This window comes from Arachis ipaensis, chromosome B06 (genome assembly GCF_000816755.2).
Source record: "Arachis ipaensis cultivar K30076 chromosome B06, Araip1.1, whole genome shotgun sequence".
Taxonomy (NCBI): domain Eukaryota; kingdom Viridiplantae; phylum Streptophyta; class Magnoliopsida; order Fabales; family Fabaceae; genus Arachis; species Arachis ipaensis.
In genome coordinates, this window is record NC_029790.2 from 51,640,593 (window position 1) to 51,645,200 (window position 4,608).

A 4,608-nucleotide genomic window follows, 5' to 3' on the forward strand; every position below is an offset into this window, starting at 1 on the left:
AGAATCATATCTTGTGATTTCTTATGAATCAAGTCATTAATTGAGATTTTAAAAATTAAATCTTTTTAATTTAAAATTTAAATCATATCTTTTCAAAAATATCTTCTTATCTTATCTTTTTCAAAAAAAAATTTTGATTTCAAAATATCTTTTCTTAACTTCTTACTTCTTATCTTTTTCAAAATTTGTTTCAACTAACTAACTAACTTTTTGTTTGTTTCTTAAATTTTTCAAAACTTATATTTTTTAAAAAAAAAAACTATTTTCGAAAATCACTAACTATTTTTCAAAAATTATTTTCAAAAATTCCTTCTCTCTCATCTCCTTCTATTTATTTATTCATCTACTAACATCTCTTCATCAGATCACCAAAAATCTGAACCCTCTCTCTCTCTGAGTTCAGATTTTCTTCTTCTTTTCTTCTACTAACACAAGGACCTTTATACTGTGGTATAAAGGATTCCTATTATTATTATTATTATTATTATTATTATTATTATTCTGTGCCCTCTTCTTTGTCATATGAGCAGGAGCAAGGACAAGAACATTCTTGTTGAAGCAGATCCAAAACCTGAAAGGACTCTGAAGAGAAAACTAAGAGAAGCTAAATTACAACAATCCAGAGATAACCTTACAGAAATTTTCGAATAGGAAGAGGAGATGGCAGCCGAAAATAATAATAATGCAAGGAGAATGCTTGGTGACTTTACTGCACCTAACTCCAATTTACATGGAAGAAGCATCTCCATCCCTACCATTGGAGCAAAGAATTTTGAGCAGAAACCTCAGCTAGTTTTTCTGATGCAGCAAAACTGCAAGTTTCATAGACTTCCATCTGAAGATCCTTTTCAGTTCTTAACTGAATTCTTGCAGATCTATGATACTGTTAAGACTAATGGAGTAGATCCTGAAGTCTACAGGCTCATGCTTTTCCCTTTTGCTGTAAGAGACAGAGCTAGAATATGGTTGGACTCTCAACCTAAAGACAACCTGAACTCTTGGGATAAGCTGGTCACGGCTTTCTTAGCCAAGTTCTTTCCTCCTCAAAAGCTGAGCAAGCTTAGAGTGGATGTTCAAACCTTCAAACAAAAAGATGGTGAATCCCTCTATGAAGCTTGGAAAAGATACAAACAGTTGACCAAAAAGTGTCCTTCTGACATGCTTTCAGAATGGACCATCCTGGATATATTCTATGATGGTTTATTTGAGCTATCAAAGATGTCATTGGATACTTCTGCAGGTGGATCCATTCACCTAAAGAAAACACCTGCAGAAGCTCAAGAACTCATTGACATGGTTGCTAATAACAAGTTCATGTACACTTCTGAGAGGAATCCTGTGAGTAATGGGATGCCTATGAAGAAGGGAGTTCTTGAAGTTGATACTCTGAATGCCACATTGGCTCAGAACAAAATATTGACTCAGCAAGTCAATATGATTTCTCAGAGTCTGAATGGAATGCAAGCTGCATCCAACAGTACTCAAGAGGCTTCTTATGCAGAAGAAGCTTATGATCCTAAAAATCCTGCAATAGCAGAGGTGAATTACTTAGGTGAACCTTATGGAAACACCTATAACCCATCATGGAGAAATCATCCAAATCTCTCATGGAAGGATCAAAGTCCTCAACAAGGCTTTAATAATGGTGGAAGAAACAGGTTTAGCAATAATAAACCTTTTCCATCATCCACTCAGCAATAGACAGAGAACTCTGAACAAAATACTTCTAATTTAGCAAACTTAGTTTCTGATCTATCCAAGGCCACTGTAAGTTTCATGAATGAAACAAGGTCTTCCATTAGAAATTTGGAAGCACAAGTGGGCCAGCTGAGTAAAAGGATCACTGAAATCCCTCCTAGTACTCTCCCAAGCAATACAGAAGAGAATCCAAAAGGAGAGTGCAAGGCCATTAACATAAGCACCATGGCCGAACTTGTAAGGGAAGGAGAGGACGTGAATCCCAAGGGGGAAGACCTCCTGGGACGTCCAGTGATCAATAAGGAGTTTCCCTCTAAGGAACCAAAGGAATCTGAGACTCATCTAGAGACCATAGAGATTCCATTGAACCTCCTTATGCCATTCATGAGCTCTGATGAGTATGCATCTTCTGAAGAGAATGAGGATGTTACTGAAGAGCAAACTGCCAAGTTTCTTGGTGCAATCATGAAGCTGAATGCCAACTTATTTGGTATTGAAACTTGGGAAGATGAACCTCCCTTGTTCACCAATGAACTAAGTGATCTGGATCAACTGACATTGCCTCAGAAGAGACAGGATCCTGGAAAGTTCATAATACCTTGTACCATAGGCACCATGATCTTTAAGGCTCTGTGTGACCTTGGTTCAGGAATAAACCTCATGCCCCTCTCTGTAATAGAGAAACTGGGAATCTATGGGGTGCAAGCTACTAAAATCTCATTAGAGATGGCAGACAATTCAAGAAAACAAGCTTATGGACAAGTAGAGGACGTGTTAGTAAAGGTTGAAGGCCTTTATATCCCTGCTAATTTCATAATCCTAGATACTGGAAAGGAAGAGGATGAATCCATCATCCTAGGAAGACCTTTCCTAGCCACAGCAAGAGCTGTGATTGATGTGGACAGAGGAGAATTGATCCTTCAATTAAATAAGGACAACCTTGTGTTTACAACTCAAGGATCTCTCTCTGCATCCATGGAGAGGAAGCAGAAAAAGCTTCTCTCAAAGCAGAGTCAACCAAAGCCCCCACAGTCAGACTCTAAGTTTGGTGTTGGGAGGCCACAACCAAACTCTAAGTTTGGTGTTGAACTCCCATATCCAAACTCTAAGTTTGGTGTTGGAGAGTCTCAACAAGGCTCTGAACATCTGTAAGGCTCCATGAGAGCCCACTGTCAAGCTATTGACATTAAAGAAGCGCTTGTTGGGAGGCAACCCAATTTTTATTTATCTAACTATATTTTTCTTAGTTATATGTCTTTATAGGTTCATGATCATGTGGAGTCACAAAATAAATATGAAAATTGAAAACGGAATCAAAAACAGCAGAAGAAAAATCACACCCTGGAGGAAGACCTTACTGGCGTTTAAACGCCAGTAAGAAGCATGTTTTGGGCGTTCAACACCAGAACAGAGCATGGTTCTGGCGCTGAACGCCAGAAATGGGCAGCATCTGGGCGTTTGAATGCCAGAAATGCACCCTGGAGGAGAGCTGGCGCTGAACGCCCAGAACAAGCATGGTTCTGGCGTTCAACGCCAGAAATAGGCTACAAATGGGCGTTTAACGCCCAGAACAAGCACCAACCTGGCGCTGAACGCCCAGAGTTATGTGCAAGGGCATTTTACATGCCTAATTTGGTGCAAGGTTGTAAATCCTTGAACACCTCAGGATCTGTGGACCCCACAGGATCACCTCAGGATCTGTGAACCCCACAGGATCCTCACCTACCTCCACTCACTTCTTCTCACCCCTCTTCCCCAAAATCCTTCACCAATCACCTCAATCTCTCTTCCCCATCACCTCTTCACCACTCACATCCACCCACTCTTCCCTATAAACTTACCTCATAAACTCCACCTACCTTCAAAATTCAAAATCACTTTCCCACCCACACCCACCCTATATGGCCGAAACCTCACCCCCTCCCTTCCCTATATAAAGCCTTTCATTCTTCCTCATTTTCACACAACACAACCCTCTCTTCTCTTCTTGGCCGAAACACAACCCCTTCTCCTTCTCCTCCATTTCTTCTTCTTCTTCATCTATTCTTTCTTCTCTTGCTCGAGGGCGAGCAATATTCTAAGTTTGGTGTGGTAAAAGCATAAGTTTTTTGTTTTTCCATTACCATTGATGGCACCTAAGACTGGAGAATCCTCTAGAAAGGGGAAAGGGAAGACAAAAGCTTCCACATCCGAGTCATGGGAAATGGAAAGGTTCATCTCCAAGGCCCATCAAGACCACTTCTATGATGTTGTGGCCAAGAAGAAGGTGATCCCCGAGGTCCTTTTCAAACTCAAAAGAATTGAGTATCCGGAAATCCGACATGAAATTCAAAGAAGAGGTTGGGAAGTACTAACAAATCCCATCCAACAAGTCAGCATCCTAATGGTTCTAGAGTTCTATGCTAATGCATGGATCACTAGAAACCATGATCAAAGTAAGAACCCGAACCCAAAGAATTATCTCACCATGTTTCGGGGGAAATACTTAGATTTTAGTCCGGAAAATGTGAGGTTGGCGTTCAACTTGCCAAACATGGAAGAGAACGCACGCCCCTACACAAGGAGAGTCAACTTTGATCAAAGGTTGGACCAAGTCCTCATGGACATATGTGTAGAAGGAGCTCAATGGAAGATTGACTCAAAAGGCAAACCGGTTCAACTAAGAAGACTGGACCTTAAGCCTGTAGCTAGAGGATGGTTGGAGTTCATTCAATGCTCAATCATTCCCACTAGCAACCGGTCTGAAGTTACTATAGACCGGGCCATCATGATCCATAGCATCATGATTGGAGAAGAGGTGGAAGTTCATGAGATTATACCTCAAGAACTCTACAAGGTGGCTGACAAGTCCTCCACCATGGCAAGGTTAGCCTTTCCTAACCTCATTTGCCACCTATGCAATTCAGCTGG